The sequence below is a fragment of the Sphaerodactylus townsendi genome, linkage group LG15 (assembly GCF_021028975.2).
Source record: "Sphaerodactylus townsendi isolate TG3544 linkage group LG15, MPM_Stown_v2.3, whole genome shotgun sequence".
Lineage (NCBI taxonomy): Eukaryota > Metazoa > Chordata > Lepidosauria > Squamata > Sphaerodactylidae > Sphaerodactylus > Sphaerodactylus townsendi.
In genome coordinates, this window is record NC_059439.1 from 23,637,553 (window position 1) to 23,663,068 (window position 25,516).

The 25,516-nt window shown below is 42.1% G+C and overlaps 1 pseudogene; it reads right to left on the minus strand.

Moving 5' to 3' along the window:
- Positions 1-12,288: 12,288 nt before the first annotated feature.
- Positions 12,289-21,670, minus strand: LOC125444202 (annotated as a pseudogene).
- Positions 21,671-25,516: the final 3,846 nt, after the last annotated feature.

The following is a 25,516-nucleotide window of genomic DNA, read 5'->3' on the forward strand; positions in this document are numbered from 1 at the left end:
TAGTTTATTTAACTTACAGCCAATATCATCTTCTATTTCTGTTTTTCAAGTTTAATATATCATGTTGCCTACATTGTGTTTCATTAGATAAGCTGCTGTATTTGATGGATTTCTTGTCACTGATTGGGGTTTTTGAATAGATGGACAACACAAACCTATACTATTATACTGGGTAGTTGGAACCCACATACCTGTCTGGTTTGAAATTGTCCTTTCTGGGCACTGAGAACAATCATAGCAGCAAGATGAATTTTCTCCCCTGAGAACTTTTCTGCTGGATCCAGGGTGGCATCTCTCAGTGCACAGGGAAAGAGGCAAGGTCTAATCATAATGCAAAGAAATATGGTTTCATTTAAGGTAATGGCTAGGATATTCTTGAACCTTCTTGAATACTCATCTCAATGTGATGAAGGGATTTGAATATTTCAGTGAAGCTGAAATAACACAGTTTTTTTAGGCAATAGACAAACAGAGGTGATCTACCAAGTTACCTGCCTTGGAATGTTAGCTCCCCGATTTCTGCAAGTGGTCTCCCAACCCAAGTCCCAGCCCTGGCTTTCACCTTGTTGGGTCTTTGAAGCCTGTGGTAAAGAAAAAAAGGCTAGTAAGCACCATCTACAATACTGATACTGCTTTTTTGCCATCAAGTCACAAGTGACATGTGGTGACATTGTTGGGTTTTCAAGGCAGGAGATGTTCAGAGGTGGATTGCCATTGCCTGCCTCCAAGTCATGACCCTTGTATTCCTTGATTGTATGCCATTCAAATTCTAGCTACGGCCAACCCTGCTTAGCTTCTGATATGTGATGAGATTGGGCCAACCTGAGCATTCCATGCCAAGGGTGGGACATTTTAATGGTCATTAATTTAGAAAGTTGTTGTAAGTTAGAAGCAATGTAACAGCAAATAATACACACACACAATGCATTGATCGAATAATTGTTATACATTCTGCATTGAGAAATGGAGAAGTGTGGGTGTGTTTCATGGGTGTTAGCTGCATGTTATCAGAGAATAAGCTCAGTGTTTAACAGCACAATCTGACACAAGAAGCAGTTTGCTTTTGTGTTTATTTTGCAGTTTAGTACTTCTGGATCTCCTCGACCCTAATAACTTCCAATGGGCACCAGTTCCCAAGAGAAAAAATGAAACCATCTTTAATAGGTAAGGATGAAGATAGTCCTCTGTGCAAGGTCTGAGTCACTATTGATCACATTGCAACATTTATTAAGCAGACTTTGATTATGGCTTGGTTTGCCGTTGCCTTCCCCAGTCATCTTCGCTTTACTCCCAGAAATCTGAGTACTCAGTTCCCTGTCCTTGGAACTAGGGTTGGAGATTCGGCCAGTCCAAATCCGAATTTTTACCGAATCTGCACTGATTCGGACAGATCTTCGGACGAGGAGGGGCCGACCATTGAACTGTCTGAATCCTAACAGATCCGAATCCATGGAATTCGGATCACCAGCCTAATTGTTTTTTTTTTTTATTTTGGGGTTTTTCATGATAAGCCTGGTTCGCAGGGGGCGCATTTCTAAACATATCAGCACCAAACTTTCAGGGTATCATCAGGAGACTGTCCTTATGATACCTCCAAGTTTCTGGTGGAGCTTGTTTAGTTAAAGGACTTCGCAAGGTGTCCCTATCTCCATTCTTTTCCGCAATGGGAACCAAGGAGATGAGGGCTACCCTTTGAGGGTCCATAACTTTGGCCCCTGAACCAAACTGCACCAAACTTGAGGCTATCATCAGGACAGTCTCCGATGATACACTGAAATATTGGTACCGATACATCTTTGGCCAAATGCACCCCCCCGTAGAAAATTCCGGTAAATTTCAGACAAGATTCTTTGTTCTGTAGTGACTTAGTTAGATTAGAGTTGTCAATAGGGAATTTTCTGATAGAGGGCTGTGGAGCGCACATTTTCATGTGAAATTCATTGCAGTATCTCAGAGAGTCTCTGGATGACACCATCCAGGTTTGGGGAACTTTACTCAGGGCAGGGAGATGGACCCCACCTTTTGGGTCCCATAGAATTAAAACCCCCCCTGGAAGCAAAATTCCCCAAACCTGGATGGTGTCATCTAGAAACTCTCCTGAAGATACCCTGAAAGTTTCGCACGATAATTTTCAGAAATGTGCACCTCACAGCCCTCTACCAAAAAAATTCCCCCCCATTGACAGCAACAGCTAAGTCACTGCAGAACAGAATCTTGGGCAAATTTCTGGGGTGGCTGCAGGGGACGCATTTTGAGATGCATCGGCACCAAATTACTGTGGGTATCATCAGGTGACTGTCCTGATGTTGTTCACTGTTTGGTGCAGTTTGATTCAGGTATGGACTCAAAAGGTGCAACTATCCCCATTGTTTCCAGTGGTAGCTGATAGGGATGGGGGCTACACCTTTGAGAGTCCATAACTTCAATTCTGAACCAAACTGCACCACTTTGGGGTATCATCAGACAGCCCCCTGATGATACCCCCTGAAAGTTTGCGTCACTAGCTTTAAAAAATGCTGGTTTATGCGTTTCACCGGGCCACTCACTCCAGCAGGCTTCATGTGCAGGGAGCGAAACATGAAAACCGGAATGTTTAAAGTTATGGCAATTCAATTTCAGATATCATTTGACTGTCCTGATGACACTCTATGTGGCAGCTTGTCTGTGGGGCAAAGTTATGGACCCTCAAAGGGGCTCTCTATCCCCATTGTTTCCCACTGAGAGCTAAGGATGGTGGGTTACCATTTTGAGGGTCCATAACTTTGGCCCCTAAACCAAACTGCAACTAAAGCTTGGGGGGTGTCATCAGGACAGTCTCCTGATGATACCCTGATATTTTGGTGCTGATATGTCTAAAACTGCGTTCCTCAGAGGCACCCCTTAAAATTTGCCTTAAGATTCTTTTCGTAGTGACTTCTGCATTGCTGTCAATGGAACTTCTTTGAGGGTTGTGGGTGCACATTTATCAAGGTTCAGTCAGATAATAAATTAGTATCTTCAGGGAGAGTTTTGATGATTAATTATCCAGGTTTGAGGAACTTTGCTTATGGGGACAGTGGGAGATGGACCCTACCCATAACAGTGAACCCTTTGAAGCAACGTTCACCAAACCTGGATGGTGTCATGAAGAGACTCTCCTGAAGACACCCTGAAAGTTTTGTGGTTTACTCATGAGAAATGTGCAATCACTGGCCTCCTCCCACAGAATTTCCCATTGCTGCAATGGAGCCAGCCAGCCAATTAAGCAGAGCACAGAATCTGGGAAATTGTTTGCGATTTCATGAGGGTGCAGTTTTAGAGTTACTGTCACTAGAATTTCAGGGTATTTATACAAGTACTGCCCTTTATGATACCTTCCCTAAGTTTAGGAGCTTGTTCAGGGTTCCAAAGTTAAGGGACTCCTTCGCAGCCCCATTTCTGTTAGCTTCCTATTGGAAACAATGGGGCATGGGCACTCCCTTTGAGGGTCAACTTTGCCTCTGAATCAAATTGCACCAACTTTGGGAGAACGTCCCACCAACCCATCCCGGTACAAAACGTAAAAAACACCAAAAAATTCAAAAAAAATATGCACCTGATCTGAATTTTTCGGATTCAATTTTCAGCATATCCGACCGGCTATGATTCGGATTCGGGCATACAAATCATTTTATGCCCCAAAATACCCAAATCCGAATTTTACCGATTTTTTTTAGTATTGACCAACCCTACTTGGAACATTGAGTCAGCCTTGAGCTCACTACCTGAAACCAATTTTTATCTTGATGAAACACAGGTCATGAGCACCGAGCAGAGCTTCGACTGCAGTACTGCAGCTTACCATTCCATGCCATGGGATTCCTCTCTTTAATAATAATAATGACCAAAATAGTAACAGTGATGAAGGTAATGGTGATGATGATGGTGACGCTAATGGCAATGAGGATTATAATAATAATGGTTGAGGGAAAAGAAAAGTAAGTCCAAAGATGCTAAAATGCAGGGGGCTCACCTGGTTAAATCTTTTAGGCCATATGATAGCATCACTCTCAATGGTAAATCTTTGGTTAGATGAAGTCCTGGGATTCACCGTTCCAACTCTTACAGGGATGAAGGACTTATTGGGGAAATTGACCCAGTTTACGATGTCATATCCAATCGGCCATTCCTGTTGTTCGTTGAAATATACTTCCTCCCCAACACTGTTGTTGAAACACAGTTTTTGCAAAAATGGATGGAGCTAAATGGGAAGGCAAAACTTCAGAAGCTACAAAACAGGTCAAAGAGTTGCAAGCATGTAAGGATTGTCATGCAGCAGAACATATTTAAAAGATTTAATTTAAACTATGATCACAAAAATTTCAAACTTACTTTGTGATCCAAATGCAAGTGGTTGAAACTGCACTGGAATTAGCTGATGGGCTGTGTCATCAGCAAACTGGCACAGACGCTGACACTAAGGGACTTAGGCCCATTCTGCACACGCAAAATAATGCATTTTCAAACCACTTTCACAACTGTTTGCAAGTGGATTTTGCCATTCCGCACAGCTTCAAAGAGCATTGAAAACAGTTTGAAAGTGCATTATTCTGCATGTGCGGAATGAGCCTTAGGTTGTCAGCTGCCCATTGCAGTACCCAAATCTGTGAACTGGCATTTGCAGTGGCCACCACCACAAATGTCCATGCCAGCATGGAGGGAGGGCTTTCTAGGGGTGTTCCCAGGGACAGAACGGACTTTAGTTCGCTTCCAAAGTTTTGGCCCAAGAATGGCTTCCTTTAGCGGTTAAGATGTATGCTAACAAAAAAGGTGGTGTAGGCAGCTTTCCACTATGGGCTCTCCAGGGGAGAAAGAAGTTTCTCCTTCTCCAATGTTGCCCACAGTTACACACTGCAACAACAATAGTAGTTATGCTGAAGTATGGAGTCCTATGAATCCAGTGTCTTTTCAGAAGAAGAGGACAAGGAGGAGGAGGAAGGAGGAGAATGAGTTCAGATTTATACCTGGTCTTTCTCTCCTGCAAGGATACTCAAGGTAGCTTACAAGCTCCTTTCTCTTTCTCTCCCCATAACAGACACCTTGTGAGGTAGCTGAGAGAATTCTGAAGAATTGTGACTAGTCCAAGGTCACCCAGCATCCACCTGCTCTTAACCACTCCACGTTGCTGGATGCTACAACATTCCAAGAGCTTGAAATACTCTGACTCTTGTATTGATTTATTAGCAAAGGTTAGCCAGCATCATATAGTGGATGCTGTGCCAAACTACGATCCGTGAGACCCTCTTTTGCATTCCCACTCTGCCATGTATGCATTCTTCATGAACTTCATTTTCCAATTTTGACTAAATGCTCTTCTGAACATATTTAGTACTACATAAATGGAACACACATTTTATTTTCTGAAACGCCACAATGAAATACAAAACCGAAACTTAACAAATACTTGGAGAAATGATTAGGCAATATATAACTGAGTATAACTGTATAACAGAGTGTGTATAACTGTGAGAGGGTGCATAACTGAGAGAGAAAGAGATACCAAAGATTCAGTACATTTTTTATTTTTGTTCACAGTACTGTGATCTGTCTCACCAGCACATTGCTGAGAAGGAAAAGTCGGACATTAAAAGTCAAACATTACCTCCCAGGGCTGCTTTGTGTGATGGTCCAAAATTGTTTTTTTCCTCATCCTTTTGTATCTGAATGTGTAAGAAGCATTTAAAGCATGTGCAAAGGCATAGACTGCATTGTAGATGCTGTAGCTCTGACCAGACATGTGCATTTCAAACACATCCCCTCCAAGACTCTCCAGCTTTTCCTCTCCTGTGCATTTCCTTGATCTTCCACAGGAAAATACAGTATCCCAGAACTGTCGCATTAAAAATGTCGGGTGTTGGTAAAGCTTAAACCCCTGGAGGAAGCTCTGAAATCCTGGTACATCATTTCTGTGGTCTGCTATAGACAAGGTTCCATGGAAAAACCTGGCATTCCAGTCTGTCTGAACAATCCTTGAAGATAAGTCCCACTGGGCTGTTGTGATCCAAACCTTCCTCTGCAAATATCGCTTTGTTATTACTTCATCTGTGTATACAAGTATTTGTAAACTATGCATAGAGTAAGTATCTCCATATGCCACAATCACATTGGCTTTTGTAGCATACAATGTCCCTAAAATATTTCCGATAACAGATATGCCATTTTGATTGTAGGAATCATGCAAGGGTACTGGGGCCTTCTCTGTGAAAGCAACACAGATTCCACACCTACTAAATGAGAGGGCAATAGTTTGTGCAAACCGTTCTCCGTTGTCATTGTCTGAAACAACGAGGCCAATCCATGTCCATTTGAAATATCCTATCAATTCCACTATTCCTTCTAACTGAGCAGCTTCGTTTGGAACCATTTGGTAAAAAAAGGGGAACTGAATTTTATTACTCAGGCCGTTTCCCTCAATACGTGGGCAAAGATATGGCAGTCGTGGAACGCTTGGTAAAAGAACCGTCCAGAGCGAAGAGCGCTCGCACGCTAAGAAGCGAAGCGGAGTCGCTGCAGTCAGCGCCCGTCAGCGGAAGCAGCTAAACCCGGTAGCGAAGGCATGCATTATTCCAGAAAGCGGCTTTAAACCACTCTTTTTTTCCCCATGTGGCTGTCGACGCCTTTCGTCTGCGTTAACAGCCGCCGCAGACTGTCGTCAAAAAAAATGGCGTCCCGGGCCTGCGAAGGCCATGAAGTGCGCGGCAGGCTAGCGTCGCGTAGACGCCCGCTTCCGCGAATGCTTTCCGTGCGTATAACCGCTCACATTTCAGTGCGAGAACTCGCGTGGCGCCGCAGTAGCTACCGCCCGTCTAATGAGCAGCTTTTTTGGGATGCGTCGCAATTACCTCTGCGGCGTCATCGCCATGTCGTCGCTACTGGCCGCGTCACGGAAGCGGCCTTAAAGTGTGAGGGGTGAGCATAAGGGAGCTGTAGAAAAACAACAGATATTTTCTTACAACCTAACAATTGTCTTCCTAAAATTCTGCCCATTGAAAATAAGTCGCCAGTTTCGTCAAAAACATGCAGTACCTTCCGTCAGAGCATTCTGGAGGCATTAATGAAAAACAAATTACTGTGAACTGTTAACATCAGAATTATTTTAGTGGTGGGGATGATTTGCTAATACTATTATGACTGTACTAGTACTATTACTCTTAGTACTACTAATACTATTACTCTTAAGAATCACAGTAAAGTAATTACTGCTGCTGATGTTAAAACTATTACAGAACACTGTTGTGAATCCTGCGTAATCTTTATAACAGAAAAGAAGCATTCTGTGATTTTTACGCATCTACAGAACTCTACAGAGGAAGAAAGGAACTAGAGGGAAACCCAATATAAGGCTCATTCCGCACATGCAGAATAATGCACTTTCAAACTGCTTTCAGTGCTCTTTGAAGCTGTGTGGAATAGCAAAATCTACTTGCAAACAGTTGTGAAAGTGGTTTGAAAATGCATTATTTTGCGTGTGCGGAAGGAGCTTAAGAAAAGATAGACTCCTAACACGAGAATCCAGCAGGAATGCTGTGGAAATATTTAGCAAACCACCAACTCCACTTCATAAAGCTGTAGATCTTTTGAACTCAAGTGTTGCACTTCAGTGGCCTTTAGCTATGTAAATTTGTAAAGGATGTGTTTCACCTTTCTTTGTACTAATAATGTCAACTGTCCAACAATGTCCCCCCACCTATAAACTGGTTATTTTTGCAGACTGGGACATCAGCCCCAAAGGCCAAACTTCAAGGTCCAAGGCATTCCTATTATTATCCTGATTCATGAATTATCCTTCTTGTCCACTGAGAAAAAACTTGAAGCCATTCTCCAGCCTAAAGTTGGATAATGCTAAGATGTGAGAATTAATCTACTACATCACTGTTAGCATGGAATAAAATGACAAAATGTAGATTTACGTAACTATTTGGGCTCAAGTATTAAGGATAAGCAATCAACTGTGATTTTGTGTTGGGACATTGTACACTGTACCTCCTTACCTGAGGAATCTTGTAGAGGTCAAAGATGGTAGCCATCTGGATGGAAGCTTCAGAGCTAAGTCCTCCAACAACTGCTGACATCTTGTATTGCTTTGCACAATTGAAATTAGGAACATTTACTTTTGGTGAGGACAGCAAGGACAGAGTGATATCATAATCTGATCTTCCTGGTAAGAGGCTATCATAGAGGCGGAAGCCCAGTGTGACATTGGGTAAGAGATCTGGATCCTTGTTGATTTCATCAACAGTAAAAATGAAGGTGAGGGCATGCTGATAATTCTTCCTCACAAGCCTAAAGTGGAAGTAAAGATTTCATTCATCTCTTTGTACTGATAGACTTTTTCAACATGCTATCTCTATTTCCAAAATGCTGAATTAGTAAAAGAAAAACGATTAAAGATCAAATACTTGGGCTGATTCCGCATGGGCCAAAAACATTGGTGTGAAAATGGTGTGAAAACAGTGTAAACCCTTTTACGCCGTTTTAAACCATTTTACACCATTTTCACACTGTTTTCACACCACTGTTTTTGGCCCATGCAGAATCAGCCTGAGAGTCAATTAAGTAACCTAATGATAGGACTGGATTCATCCAGCTGTTATGTTGATATAGAAGAAATGAAGGATCCGCTTTGACCACCCCAAAAGGCTATACTGAGAATCCTGTGACCTGCACATACGACAATAATTTGCAACAAAGGCTGCAGGTAAGAGGAAATTGGATAAGACTGAATTAAACAAAACTAGCATGATCCAACCCAATATTCTAAACATGAGTCAAGTTGTAAATTGTGCGGGTGGTGAAGCCGTTGATCTTTTTGCAGTGGGCACAACAGTCTCCACTTCCTCCATACCCCATATGGGATTGATTGAACTTTTACTGTTGTGGGTAAAGCTCAGATGAGTTAATAATGTCAGCACATACACTGAGATATTCATGCTATAGATAAGAAACCTAAAATCTGGATGCATGTACTTTATTCAAGCTGCATACACGTTTACTGGCATGTGTGTGCGTTTGTGTGTTTATAAACTCAGAGGCAAAGACTTGAACTTGTCTTCTTGTCAGACAGAAATATGCAGAGATGAAACTACACTTTCCCTAAGGATTTGACTGTTGTGGGACAAGGTTGAACTACAGTTAATGTTAACATTTACATTGAGAAATTCATGCTGTAGCAAAGATCCTTAAGATCTGGATGCCTGTAGTTATTTAAGCTGCATACTCACGTACTGGTATATATATTTATTGAAACTCTGGGGCAAAGACTTGAACTTCTCTTGTGGACTGATAGTCATGCGCAGAGATGAAATGGCACCAATAACATGATCTCCTGGCTTTAAATAATCATCTTTGTATCGGTGAGCGGTTGCCCTACAAAGTCCTTTCAAATTCTTGCTGACAGCTTGAGGCAGAAACAGGAGAAAGAGCAGCAGCAGCAGCAGCATCTTGGGTCAGTGAAATCTATTTTCTCATTGGAAATCTTTGTTCATGGCCAACAACTGTGATCACTCACAATATGTAATACGTCCTGTTGCAAAAAGCCATGGGGAGTTGCACATTTCACTCCCAGCGTTCAATTTTAGCTTCTCTTGATATCTGACTCAGCACAGGTTTCAGCATTTATAAGAGGCTTCACAGTTTATCAGTGAGATTTTGTTGAGTTCTGCAAATGGCTTGTTTGGCAATTCTGAAAGTTCCTATTGAAAATCCCCCGGGCTTGTCCCTGTAGAAGACTCAATGATATCCTTGTTCGATAATAACAGGGGAGATAATCACCACCCCCTAGCTTTGCTTTCTTTTGACTTTCTCTGCTTTAACACTTGATGTGTAAAGTTCCTTATACTCTTTGGTAGGTAAAAAAGACATGCTATGAGTGACATTTTACAATACACAAAAATAGAAACTAAGGCCCCTTCTGCACACGCAAAATAATGTGTTTTCAAACCACTTTTACAACTGTTTGCAAGTGGATTTTGCTATTCCGCACAGCTTCAAAGAGCACTGAAAGAAGTTTGAAAGTGCATTATTCTGCATGTGCGGAATGAGCCTAACTCTTTTTTTTTCTACTCTCATAGTCAGTGTTTTATTAGATTAGGTCATTTCAAGGCAACATGAAATACCTTGACCAATAGAGGAAGACATGGCCTTCAGTTTTCAAGACTGGATCGAGGCACTTACTGAGAGGAGATTTGGTGGTGAACCTTCTAGTTTTAGAGGCAATAGCATTACTCACTTGTGCAGGGCAGATGCAGGCATCACTGATATGTGAATCAGTTTTTCACCCTTTTCCAGTGAGGTCAAAGAATAGTGTGAGGAAATCTCTCTGAAATAATATCAAAGCGTGTGTGCTGTGAGTGCCAGTTTGTACTATTTGAAAAATACTTCCCGTTCCAAAGCAGTTAGTAATATCCAGGTATGACTTGATGCCACTTTCCCCCTTATTTCTCCTTGCATCTATATTGGACATCTCTTGGCAGTTATGCATCGTAGGCATGAGAAAGAAGTTAACAGTAACCTTACCCATTCCCTTTTTGGGTAGTAAAACAAAATTCTTCTGCCCTTTTTAATGAGCAAAAAGCTCATTATATCTCATATATTATCCAAAATGCAATAATATTATTTGTTCTCAGAAGGGGAACCTACTGACAAACCCTTGGAAACCATAATTTCAATATCCACAGTAATTACCATTATTCTGTTAACATTTGCATTTCATGTATTCCTTTTTTAGTCTAAGGTCGTAACAACCTTTGCCCACTCTACTGTTATCACTACTTATCAACTTGGTTTCAAATTGCCCCTTCTGAATATGGAAAACAGTCATAGAAAAAACATTGGCCCCTTCCGCACACACAAAATAATGCGTTTTCAAACCACTGTCGCAACTGCTTGCAAGTAGATTTTGCCATTCCACACAGCTTCAAAGAGCACTGAAAGCAGTTTGAAAGTGCATTATTCTGCATGTGCGGAATGAGCCATTGTTTTCCTTCATAGATTTTCCTGTTGGATCCAGGTTGGCATCTCCCAGTGCACCTGAAATGGGGCAATGGCTAGCCATGAATTCAATGAAATGCAGTTTAATTTTACTTTCAGCCCCTCCAGAGCCCTCGGTGGCAAGATGCAGCACTGTGGCCACTCAACCTCACTACCTGCAAGAGGGCTTTTCAGCACACAGGGAGGCAAAGAAGAAAACAAACCTGCCTGCTTCCAGAAAGCCCCCATTGGGCTCCATGGACTTCATCTACACCTGGTTAATCTACATGATGTAGAAATCAAACCAAAGCTGATTTATGGCAATCACGTGAGGTTCTGAAGGCAAGCGACATTCAAAGGTGGTTGCCAATGCCTACTTCCATGTGGACTGAGAAAGTCTTGAGGGAACTGTGACTGGCCCAAGTTTACTCATCAGGTTTCATCTGGAGGAGTGGTGAATTGAACATGGTTCCGCATGGTCCACTGCTCTTAACCAGTACACCATGTTTGCTCCCATTCTTGATCCATTGGTCCATGTGTTATGCATTAATTATCTTATTAATTCTAATTCCTTTGAGCTAAGGCCAAGAATGACATCACCCAGCATTTCATTGCCAGCTGTGCTTATAAAGTCAGGGATGTCTGTGTGGAAATAGCATGATTAAATCATGTCGCTCTCTTGTATGCTGGCTGTGGAACTGAATTCCTATTTTTGGACTATTAGAATTTCTTTAAGAAGAGAAATTAATACTTAAACGCTGAAGAATGTCATCAAAAGTGTATAATGTCTGTACGTCTTGGGTGCTGAATTTGGAACATACAGAAGGGAGATCATATCAGAAAATTCAAACATGTTAGTTTCAATGAAAGAGCTTTCGCCTTTGAGAATTCCATGGAAATGTGCCCCGCAGTTTGCAAAGATAATACTGAAAGGTGCATTAGATTGTATGGATAGAAATGAGATGCCACATGCAAGTCCCTGCAGGTTCCCAATTTATACCAAGCATAACTTCCAGATGCTCTAATGATAGCCCTACATACAGTGCTCTGCAGTAAACTAATCTAAATGTTACAAGGCATTCACCACAGTGGCATGACCTTTGAGTTTTATCCAGAAAGGCTCTTGCTATGACATGATGATATATCTTATTCAGTATACAGTGTACTCAGATATATACATTGGCTTCCATAGAAATGGTAGAGTAGGCAAATATGGGATATCATAACTGGAATTTTTTTCACCCATTAATTCACAGTAAGAAATGGTATCCTCACAGAATATTGCCACGGAGTTATTCTATGTTATCTTTTTTTCTTAAAGAACTGGTCTCTGGTGTTTATGTCTGGCCTGAGCAAAATGATATACATTTTAGGGGCAAATATGCAACCCAACAATCCAGCACTGGAAGCCAAGATAGAAAAGATCTCAACAGCCACCATGTATTTCCCTTTGGTGCTCAGGTAGGTTGGAACAAAGGAGATCCAGACACTGCAGAACACCAACATGCTGAAGGTGATGAACTTGGCTTCATTGAAAGTATCTGGCAGCTTCCTGGCCAGGAAGGCCACCAAGAAGCTGACGCTGGCCTGAAAGCCCATGTAACCCAAGACAATGTAAAACATGGTGACTGAGCCTTCATTGCACTCCACTATGATTTGTCCAGATTGCGAGAACTTGTCAAGGTCTGGGAATGGTGGAGAAGTACTGAGCCAGATCGTGCAGATGCCAACTTGAATAAGAGAGCAAACCAGGATAATGTAATTGGCCAGCCTTTTCCCCAGCCATTTCCTTGCTGTGTTTCCTGGGCTTGTGGCCATGAATGCCAGAACCACGGTGATGGTTTTGGCCAAGACACAAGACATTACAAAAGAAAATGCACTACCAAAAGCCGCCTGTTGAAGAAGGCAGGTCACCTTGTTGGGTTGTCCCATGAACAAAAAAATGCAAAGCAAGCAAAGCAAGATGGAAATCAGGAGGAGGTAGGTAAGATCCCGGTTGTTGGCTCTGACAATGGGTGTGTTTTCATATTTCACAAAGGTTCCAAATACAACAATGGTGAGTAGGGTAAAGGAGAGAGAAGCAGAAGCCAAACTGATTCCTAATGGCTCATTGTAGGCAAGAAAAGTTTTAACTTTAGGGATGCATCCATTTTGGTTCTCATTTGGATGCTCATCGTCTGGACACAGGAAACACTGATATGCATCTGAAAAGAAAAAGAATGGGAGATCCATCAGCTTAAAAAGCAGGTAAATCCTGCCAGCAGTACATCCTTGACAGATATTCTGTGTTTGCTGTGAAACTGAGACTGGAAAAGAAAGTGCTTGTGAGAAAAAATAACTGACTATGATGGGCTTCATAACCACATACTGACCAGATTTACTGCCTGAAGTCTAGGCTGGAAAAATGGCCACATATCTATTGCATATCACTTATCCTAGGCAATGTTGGGTCCTTACCGAGCCAGATTCACTGTCTACTGTCCAGCCCTGGCATAAGGCTGTTATAGGAATGCTCCCTTGTCGGACAGAGTATGCCCACATTGTCCTGCTCATATTGAAACGCTGGAACATATCCTGTTCCATTGACCAAAATATGAGTCGCTTAGGGAAGCCCTTCTGCCACAGTAAATACATAACTGCTCCCCTAAAGCTGATATTGTTAAATTACTTAACAGCAATAATCTTTGGATGTTAGGGATTGCAGCCCAATATCTGCTGCAGGCTCTGCTTGTAAGGGAAATCTAAGCTGTTCTGTCATAATTATCATTTTATGATTTTGTTTTGATATTTATGCCCAATAAAGGTCTGTTGTTGTTGTTGTTGTTGTTGTTGTTGTTGTTACTACCTGAGAGCACGAATAGACATGATGAAGATGATGCTTCTCTGTCCATCTACAAAATTCAAATGTCAAGTCTGTTCAATTTGCCTAATGAACCTAAGTAGAAAGAGGGCCCTTAAACAACAGTTGAGTTTCTTTATTCTGAAAAAGCTACCTTACTTTTCCAGTATTTTAAAGGAACAAAAAGAAGACAACATTGGATTCATACTCAGCCTGTCTGTCCTGTAAGGAGTCTCAAAGCAGCTTACAAGCTTCACAACAGACCCCTTGTGAGGTAGATGAGGCTGAGAGAGCTTGAAGAGAACTGTGACTAGTCCAAAGTCACCCAGAAGGCTTCATGTTGGGAAACAAGCCTGGTTTGTCAGTTTAGAGTCCACCACTCATGTGGAAGAGTGGGGAATCAAACCCAGTTCTCCAGATTAGAGTCCACTTTTAACATATTTTTCTAGGCTGCACATAAAATCTGCATTGTATTATTTCGTTTATTTAACTTACTGCCAATACCTGCTTCTTTTTTCTGTTTTTCTAGTTCAATATGTCATGTGGCTAATATTGTTGGTGTTTCACTAGATAAGGTGCTGTATTTTTTGGATTTCTTGACACAAATGGGGGTTTCTGGACAACAAACTCTATGCAACAAACTCTATGCTGGGGATAATTAGGAAAGGAGTTGATAATAAAATTGCAAGGATTGTCATGCCCTTATATAAAGCCGTGGTGCGACCGCACTTGGAGTACTGTGTTCAGTTCTGGTCACCACATCTCAAAAAGGATATCGAAGAGATAGAAAAAGTGCAGAGAAGGGCAACAAGGATGATTGAAGGATTGGAGCACCTTCCTTATGAGGAGAGGCTGCAGCGTTTGGGACTCTTTAATTTGGAGAGGAGACGTCTGAGGGGGGATATGATTGAAGTCTATAAAATTATGCATGGGGTAGAAAATGTTGACAGAGAGACATTTTTCTCTCTTTCTCACAATACTAGAACCAGGGGGTATTCATTGAAAATGCTGGGGGAAGAATTAGGACTAATAAAAGGAAACACTTCTTCACGCAACATGTGATTGGTGTTTGGAATATGCTGCCACAGGAGGTGGTGATGGCCACTAACCTGGATGGCTTTAAAAAGGGCTTGGAAAGGCCACTAAGCAGCAGCAGCAGAAGGCCATTGCTTTCACCTCCTGCATGTGAGCTCCCAAAGGCACCTGGTGGGCCACTGGCTTTAAAAAGGGCTTGGATAGATTTACAAAGGCAATCACGTAAGGTTACAAAGGCAATCACGTAAGGATGAGAAGTCAATCTATGGCTACCAACCTTGATCCTCCTTGATGTGAGATTGCAAATGCCTTAGCAGACCAGGTGCTCAGGAGCAGCAGCAGCAGCAGAAGGCCATTGCTTTCACCTCCTGCATGTGAGCTCCCAAAGGCACCTGGTGGGCCACTGCGAGTAGCAGAATGCTGGACTAGATGGACTCTGGTCTGATCCAGCAGGCTAGTTCTTATGTTCTTATGTTCTTAACACAAACATTTAGTATTATAAACATGAAACTATTAGGTAGTTGGAAGCCACACACCTGTCTGGTTTGAAATTGTCCCTTCTGGGCACTGAGAACAATCATAGCAGCAAGATGAATTTTCTTCCCTGAGAACTTTTCTGCTGTATCCAGGGCAGCATCTCTCAGTGCACAAGGAAAGAGGCAAAGTCTAATCATAATGCAAAGAAATATGGTTTCATTTAAAGTAATGAATAGGATATTCTTATACCCTCTTAAATACTCATCTCAATGTGGTGAGGGGATTTGAATATTTCAATGAAGCAGAGAGAAGAGGGTTTTTAAGGCAATAGATAAACCGAGGTGATTCACTGTTACCTGCCTCTGGATAGTAACCCTGGATTTCTGTAGTGGTCTCCCATCCAAGTCCAACCCATGTCCAACCCTGTTTGCCTTGGAAGCTCAGATGAAAAAAGGCTAGTAATGGCCATCCATACTACTGATAGGGCTTTTTTCGACATCAAGTCAAAGCTGACATATGGTGACATTGTAGGGTTTTTAAGGCAGGAGATGTTCAGAGGTGGCTTGCCATTACCTGCCTCCAAGTCATGACCCTTGTTGCCCTTGATTGGATCCCATCGAAATTTTAGTCAGGGTCACCCCTGCTTAGCTTCTGATGTCTGACAAGATTGGGCTAACCTGAGCTTTCTAGGTCAAAAGTAGGACATTTTAATGGTCATTAGTTTAGAAAGTTGCCATAATTCAGAAGTAATTTAGCAGCACATAATACACACACATACACAATGCATTGATCGAATAATTGGTATACATTCTGTATTATGATGAGAAATGGAGAAGTGTGGGTGTGTTTCATGGGTGTTAGCTGCATGTTATCAGAGAATAAGATCAGTGTATAACAGCACAATCTGACACAAGAAGTAGTTTGCTTTTGTGTTTATTATGCAGTTTAGTACTGCTGGATCTCCTTGACCCTAATACCTTCCAATGGGCCCCAGTTCCCAAGAGAAATACTGAAGCCATCTTTAATAGGTAAGGATGAAGATAGTCCTCTGTGCAAGGTCTGAGTCACTATTGACCCATGGGGTGATGTCACATTGCAACATATATTAAGCAGACTTTGATTATAGGGTGGTTTGCCATTGCCTTCCCCAGTCATCTTTGTTTTACTCCCAGCAATCCGGGTACTCAGTTCACTGACCTTGGAAGGCTGAGTCAACCTTGAGCTGAGTACCTGAATCCACTTTCCATGTGGATCAAACACAGGTCATGAGCAGAGCTTCAACTGCAGTACTGCAGCTTACCATCCTGTGCCATGGGTCTCTTATCTTTAAATAATAATAATAACTGTAATAGTAATGATGATGATGATGATGATGATGATGATGATGATGATGATGATGATGATGATGATGATGATGATGATGATGATGATGATGATGATGGAAGCACTAATTGCAATGAGAATAATAATAATTATTATTATTATGGGGAGGGGGAACAGTAAGTCCAAAGATGCTAAAATACAGGGGGCTCACCTGGTTAAATCTTTTAGGCCATATGATAGCATCACTCTTGATGGTAAATCTTTGGTCAGATGAAGTCCTGGGATTCACCATTCCAACTCTTACAGGGATGAAGGACTTATTGGGGAAATTAACCCAGTTTACGATGTCATATCCAATTGGCCATTCCTGTTGTTCATTGAAATATACCTCCTCCCCAACACTGTTGTTGAAACACAGTTTTTGCAAAAATGGATGGAGCTAAATGGGAAGGCAAAACTTCAGAAGCTACAAAACAGGTCAAAGAGTTGCAAGCATGTAAGGATTGTCATGCAACAGCACATATTTAAAAGATTGAATTGGAAGTATAATCACAAAAATTCATTAGGTCAAATTTACTGTGCGATCCAAAGAGGGGTGGCAGAAACTTCATTGGAAGTAGCAGAAGAGTTGTGCTGATGCCTGTGCCACCAGCAGACTGGCACAGATGCTGGCACTAAGCCCTAAGTGCTAAGTGCTGGGACATCTGCCCATTGCAGTACCCGAATCTGTGAACTGACTTTTGCGGTGGCCACCACAACAAATGCCCATGCCGCCATGGAGGGGGGCTTTCTGAGGGCATAGCTTGGGACAGAGATTACTTCAATTAGCTCCCAAAATTTTGGCCTGGGAATGGCTTCCTTCAGCAGCTCAGACTTACATAAACAAAAAAGGTGGTGTAGGTAATTTCCCACTATGGGGTCTTCCTGGGAGAAAAGTTGCTTATTGCAACAATAATAGTAGTTATGGTGAAGTATGGAGTCCTATGAACCCAGTGTCATTCCAGAAGAAGAAGAAGAAGAAGAAGAAGAAGAAGAAGAAGAAGAAGAAGAAGAAGAAGAAGAAGAAGAAGAAGAAGAAGAAGAAGAAGAAGAAGAAGAAGAAGAAGAAGAAGAAGAAGAAGAAGAAGAAGAAGAAGACGACGACGACGACGACGACGACGACGACGACAAGGAGTTTGGATTTATACCCCACCTTTCTCTCCTGTAAGGAAACTCAAGGTGGCTTACAAGCTCCTTTCCCTTCCTCTCCCCATAACAGACACCTTGTGAGGTAGGTGGGGCTGAAAGAGTTATGAAGAACTGTACCTACCCCAATGGCACCCAGCAGTCATGTAGGAGTGCATCTGGTTCACCAGGTAAGCCTCTGCCACTCAGGTGGAAGAGTGGGGAATCAAACCAGATTCTCCCAATTAAAATCCACATGCTTTTAACCACTACAGTACACCATGCTGGATGACACAGAATTCCAAGAGCTTGAAATACACTGACTCTTGTATTGATAGATTAGCAAGGCTGAGCGAGCATGGTGTACTGGATACTGTGCCAAGCTAGTATTTGTGAGACCCACTTTTGAATTCCCATGCTGCCATAAAAGCATCCTTCATGAACTTCATTTCCGACTTTGACTAAATGCTCATCTCAACATATTTTGTACTACATATTTTATTTTTCTGAAAACCCACAGTGATTTACAAAAACGAACATTAAAAAATACTAGGGGAAATGATTAAAGGCAATAGTGTGTGCATAACTGAGAGAGAAAAGAGATACCAAAGATTCAGTACATTTTTTATTTTTGTTTACACTGCTGTGATCTGTCTCATTGGCCCATTAATGAGAAGGAAAAAAACATTAGAAGTCAAACATTACCTCCCAGAGCTGCTTTGAGTGATGGTCCAAAATTGGGTTTTTCCTCATCATTTGGTGTCTGAATGTGTAAGAAGCATTTAAAGCATGTGCAAAGGCATAGACTGCATTGTAGATGCTGTAGCTCTGACCAGACATGTGCATTTCAAATTCATCCCCTTGAAGACTCTCCAGCTTTTCCTCTCCTGTGCATTTCCTTGATCTTCCACAGGGAAATACAGTATCCCAGAACTGTTGTATTAAAAAGGTTGGGTGTTGGTAAAACTTAAACCCCTGGAGGAAGCTCTGAAATCCTGGTACATCATTTCTGTGGTCTGCTATAGACAAGGAGCCATGGAAGAACCTGGCATTCCAGTCTGTTCGAACAATCCTTGAAGATAAGTCCCACTGGGCTGTCGTGATCCAAACCTTCCTCTGCATATGTCGCCTTGTTATATCTTCATATGTGTTCACAAGTATTTGTAAACTATGCATGGAGTAAGTGTCTCCATATGCAATAATCACATTGGCTTTTGTAGCATACAATGTCCCTAAAATATTTCCCATAACACGTATGTTGAGTCCATCTGCATTATTGGAATCATGCAAGAGTTTTGGGGCCTTCTCTGTGAAGGCAACACAGATTCCCGGCCTACTGAGTGAGAGGGCAATAGTTTGAGCAAACAGTTCTCCGTTGTCATTGTCTGAAACAACGAGGCCAATCCATGTCCATTTGAAATATCCTATCAATTCCACTATTCCTTCTAACTGAGCAGCTTCGTTTGGAACCATTTGGTAAAAAAAGGGGAACTGAATTTTATTACTCAGTGAGGGGTGAGCATAAGGGAGCTGTAGAAAAATAAGAGATATTTTTTTACCACCTGACAATGGTCTCCCTAAAATTATGCCTTCTGAAAATAAGTCTCCAATTCTCTGACTTCACACATGTCAAAAACATGCAGTATCTTTAGGCAGGGCACTCTGGAAGCATTAATGAAAAAAAAATTACTAAGAACTCCTAACATCAGAATGGTTTTAATGTATTGTTGAAGGCTTTCATGGCTGGAATCACTGGGGTGCTATGTGGTTTCTGGGCTGTATGGCCATGTTCTAGCAGCATTCTCTCTGACGTTTCACGTGCATCTGTGGCTGGCATCCTAAAATTCAGAGGATCTTCCGAAAATTCCTAAAATTCCTGAATTCCTAAAATTCCTAAAATTCCTGAATTCCTAAAATTCAGAGGATCTTCAGATCCTCTGAAGATGCCAGCCACAGATGCGGACGAAACGTCAGGAGAGAATGCTGCTAGAACACGGCCATACAGCCCGGGAACCACACAGCACCCCAGAATGATTTGCTAATACTATTACCACTGTTCCTGCTACTACTGGTACTACTACTCTTAAGAGTGACCGTAAAATAATCACTGCTGCTTATGTTAGAACTACTACAGGAACACTGTTGCTAAACAGAAAAGTAGCATTCACTGGGAGGGGACTGGCTACGGAACTCTGAGATTATCAAGGGACCTTGATTGGAATGCTCCCATTTTCTGTGTTCTCCATGGAGTCCAGCCTTGTTTTACCCTCCAATGTTTTATTTCCAGCTTTAAATTTTTTCAAATGAATCCCCTTTTAAAATGATCCTTGAGGCTGAAACGTTTTGAAAATGATTTCAGTTGAAGTAATAGTTTTTTAAAATGTTTTCCAAGCCACTATGCGAACTCCAGACTTCCACTTCAATGCCATTTTCTGAGCTCTGTCTCTGTTCCCCTGCTCCTTTTTTGTAGCCTTTCTGCTGTTTGCTTGCTATTTTGGGGGGTGGGGGCACTACTTTTTGATGGACTCAGCACAGAAAGTGAAGAGAATCACAGCACGAAGCAGTGAAGCATAGTAGGCAGGAATCAACAACGTACTCAAAAGGGACAAAAATTACAAAATACCGGCCAGTGTTTGTTTCAAGGAGATGAGTGCAGACATAAATCATGATGAAGGGGGATTGAAAACATTCTTTTAGGGTTTTCTGTGGAAAGGGCCATGAATTAACTTTGTAATAACAGTGCAACGGTCAATATTATTCCACTAATATAGGTTGGAAAGTTTGACTGCACAGTAGTTGTGACCAGTCATAACAACATTCAAAGATTTTAAGGTCTGTTACTGCAGTTACTGCCCCATTGTATGGAGTCTTTACCACACAATTAAACAACAGATATGAAAGGAAACCACTGGCAGTTAACCAAGACATCAGCCCCAAAGGCCAGAATTCAAGATCGGAGGCATTCCTATTATTATCCCAACCCAAAAGTTATCCTATTTGTCCACTGAGCAATGTTTGAAGCCATTCTCCAGCCTTAAGTTGGATAATGCTAAGATGTGTGAATTCATCTACTACTTCACTGTTGGCATGGAATAACATGACAAAATGTAGACTTACATAGGCTATTTGGGCTCAAGTATGATGGATCAAGAATCAAAGGTCATTTTGTGTTGGGTCATTGTACACTGTACATCCCTACCTGAGGGATCTTGTAGAGGTCAAAGATGGTAGCCATCTGGATGGAAGCTTCAGAGCTAAGTCCTCCAACAACTGATGACATCTTGTATTGCTTTGCACAATTGAAGTTAGGGACATTTACTTTTGGTGAGGACAGCAAGGACAGAGTGATATCATAATCTGATCTTCCTGGTAAGAGGCTGTCATAGAGGCGGAAGCCCAGTGTGACGTTGGGTAAGAGATCTGGATCCTTGTTGATTTCATCAACAGTAAAAATGAAGGTGAAGACATGCTGATAATTCTTCCTCACAAACCTAAAATGGAAGTAAAGAATTCATTTGTCATTTTGAATTGGCAGACTTTTTCAATCTCCCTTCCCTATTTCCAAAACTCTGAATTAGTAAAAGAAACATTATTGAAGATCATCCAGTTTTTCTGTTGATAAAGAAGAAACGAAAGACCCCATTTGACCACCCCAAAAGGCTGTACTGAGACTCCTGTGATCTGCACTGACAAAAAATAAATTGGAACATGGAACAAGATTAATTAAATAAAACTATCAGGATCCAACCTAATTTTCTAAACATGAGTCAAGCTGTACATTGTGCAGGTTGTGAACCAATTGATTCTTTTGCAGTGGGAACAGTCTCCAATTCCTCCATACCCCATATGGGGTTGTTTGAACTTTGATTGTTGTGGACAAAGCTCAGACTAGAGCTAATACTGTCAGCATGTACACTGAGATATTCATGCTATCGCTAAGAAACTTAAAATCTGGACCCATGTACTTTATTCAAGCTGCATACACATTTATTGGCATGTGTGTGCGTTTGTGTGTGTATAAACTCTGAGGCAAAGAATTGAACGTATCTTTTTGTCAGACAGTAATATTCAGAGATGAAACTGCACTTTCCCTGAGGATTTGACTGTTGTGGGAAAAGGTTGGACTACAGTTAATGCTAGCACGTACACTAAGATATTCATGCTGTGGCAAAGATCCTTCAGATCTGGATGTCTGTAGTTTATTTCAGCTGCGTACTCACGTACTGGTTTATATATTTATTGAAACTCTGGGGCAAAGACTTGAACTCCTCTTGTGGACTGACAGCCATGCGCAGAGAGGAAATGGCACCAATAACATGATTTCCTGGCTTTAAATAATCATCTTTATATCGGTGAGTGGTTGCCCTACAAAGTCCCTTCAAACTCTTGCTGACGGCTTGAGGGAGAAACAGAAGAAAAAGCAGCAGCAGCAGCATCTTAGCCCCACAGGCACCTTCCTGGAGGGCAAGGGGAGGTGTCTGTTTTGCACAGACTGCTCACTTGAAGCCAGAGGCACTGACAACAGAAACAAAATTACAAACCAACCCCTGTGATGCTTGAGGAAAGGGACTGGCTTTCCCCTTCCAGTGTTAATCTCAAGCAACAAAGACTACTGGGGAAGTTCTCCTAACAGGAAGCTTCCCGTTATTTATATGTTAATATGTTTGTAAACTTGTGTACAGTTTTTTTGTTAGCAGTTCTCTTATATAGGACTCATTTACTGTAATGTTCAGGTGAGAACACATTGTTGGTCAAAATAACTGTCCTGTAGCGAAAGCTTTTTCTCTCTCCTTGGCTGGGAGAAGGCCAGGGAGCTAGCTCAGACATCAGCAGTTAATCTGAACAACTCTGCATGGAAGCTGTTTTGAAGTAAAGGGTCAGTAAAATCTATTTTCTCGTTGGGAATCTCTGTTCATGCCCCACAATTGTGATCACTCAATCACTCACAATATGTAACATGTCCTGTTGCAAAAAGCCTTGGAGAGTTGCACATGCCTCTCCCAGTCATCGATGTGAAGACAACTGACTCAGCACAGGTTTCGGCATTTATAAGACCCTTCACAGTTTATCAGTCAGGTTTTGTGGAGCTCTGCAAATGGCTTGTTTGGTGATCCTGAAAATTCCTTCTGAAAACCCCCAGGGCTTGTCCATGCAGAAGACTCAATGATAACCTAGTTCGATAATAACAGGGGAGATCATCACCACCACCCCCCCCCCAAGCTTTGCTTTCTTTTGACTTTCTCTGCTTTAACACTTGATGGGAACAAAATTTCTTTATACTCTTTGGTAGGTAAACGGACATGCTCTGAGTGACATTTTACAAGACACAAAAATGGAAACGACCTCTTTTTTTCCCTACTCCCACAGTCAGCGTTTTGTTAGATTAGGTCATGTCAAGGCAACATGAAATACCTTGACCAATAGAAGAAGCCGTGACTTTCAGTTTTCAAGACTGGAGCAAGGTACTTACTGATAGGAGATTTGGTAGTGAACCTTCTAGTTTTAGAGGCAATAGCATTGCTCACTTGTGCAGGGCAAATGCAGGCATCACTGACATGTGAATCAGTTTTTCACATTTTTTCAGGGAGCTCAAAGAATAGTGTGAGAAAATCTTTCTGAAATAATATCAAAGCAGTACAGTAAACCTTGATTAGGCATAAAAATATCAAAGCATATGTGCTGGGAGAGCCAGTTTCTACTATTTGAAAAATGGTTCCTGTTCCAATCCAGGTATGACTTGATGCCACTCCCCCCCTTATTTCTCCTTGCATCTGCATTGAGTGGAGGTGGACACCTCTTGGTAGTTATGCATCCTAGGCATCAGAAACAAGTTAACAGGCCCAGCTTCTCTGCCTTAATCCTGGTCAGGTTCTCTAAGGCCCTTTCCGCACGGGCCAGCAGGGCACCCCTGCACCAGCAGGAATTCTGCCGGTGGAGGGGTGGGGGCTGCTGTTTCAAGCGACAGGAGCCGCAAGTGAAGCGGCTCCCCCCTCAGTGCGCCTCTCAAGGCGCTGAGAGGCGGCTCCGCATGGAGCCTCCTCTTCCCCATCCCTCTCCCACTCACCTCGTCGCCTCGTCGCTCTACTGGACTGCTGAGACCCACCCATGCTGCCCTCCGACCTCCAGGGGTCGGAGGACAGTGAGGGAGGGTCTCAGCAGTCCAGTAGAGCAACGAGGCAACGAGGTGAGTGGGAGTGGGACGAGGAAAACATCGCATTCCCAGCGGTGCCGTTCGCACCGCGCCGCGGGGAATGCACTGTTGTTCCAGGAGGGAGGTTTTTGGAGGCGGCCTGATGCCACCCTGGGGGATGGGGAGCCAGGTTGGCGCTGCTGCGTTTTGGCAGTGCCGCCTGTGCGAATGGCTCCCTGGGGACGGCGTTTTTGTCGTCCCCAGGGCGCCGATTATGGCCCTTGCGGAAGGGGCCTGACTTTTCTACCAATGCAAAAATGAATATATATATTTTGCTCAACAATCCTGAAGCTGAAAAAACTGAAACTGTAGCCAAATTTCTACTGCGGGTTTTAGATTAGATTCCCTTCATTTCTGTTCACATTACTCACACTGTTCTATACTGGATCTACCCCTATACTTTGTCCCTTTGTTGAATATGCCTAACAAAGGTCACTAAATTCTAAATTCTAAACTTTCCCCCTTATTTCTCCTTGTTTCTACATTGAGTGAAGATGGAGGATGGTGGAGATCTCTTGGTAGTTATGCAGCATAGGCATCAGAAACAAGTTAACAGCAACCTTACCCATGATCCATTTTTTGGGTAGTAAAAGAAAATTCTTCTGCCCTTTTTAACAACCATAAAAGCTGATTCGATCTCATATATTATCCACTATGCAATAATATTATTTGTTCTCAAAATGGAAACCTACTGATGAATATTCCCCCCTTTAGAAACGATAATTTCAATATCCACAGTAATAATTTTACCATTGTTTTGTTAACATTTGCATTTCATGTATTCTTTTTTCACGTATTCCTTTTCTAGGCAAAGGTCATAACACCCTTTGACCATTTGCAATAAACTCTACTTTTACCCCTAATTATCAATTTGGTTTGAAATTGCCCCTTCTGGATATGGAAAACCATCATAGAAGCAACATAGTGTTCCTTCCAAGACTTTCCTGTTGGATCCAGGTTGGCATCTCAGTGCACATGAAATGAGGCAATGTCTAGCCATGAGTACAATGGAATGCAGTTTAATTTTATTTACAGCCCTCTCTAGTGCCCTCGGTAGCAAGATACAGCATTGTGGCCACTCCACCCAGCTGCCTCCATGAGGTCTTTTCAGCAGCACAGAGAGGCAGAGAACAAAACAAACCTCCCTGCTGCCAGAAAGCCCCCACTGGGCTCAATGGACTTAATCTACACCTTGTTAATCTACATGATATGGGTTTGAAGATGAAAAAGCATTACCTACAAACCATCTTCAAACCCACCAGGAAAATACATCGATGCTACGCTCAGCAAAGGACAAGAGAGACCCCCCTCACTTCTGCAAGAGTATATTACATACCCTGCAGCTGTGGAAAGGTCTACATAGGAACCACAAAACGCAGCATTCAGACCCCTATTAAGGAACACGAAAGACACTGTCGGCTTCACCATCCTGAAAAATCTGCAGTTGCAGAACATGTGTTAAACAAAACTGGACATAACATTTTATTTGAGAACACTGAAAT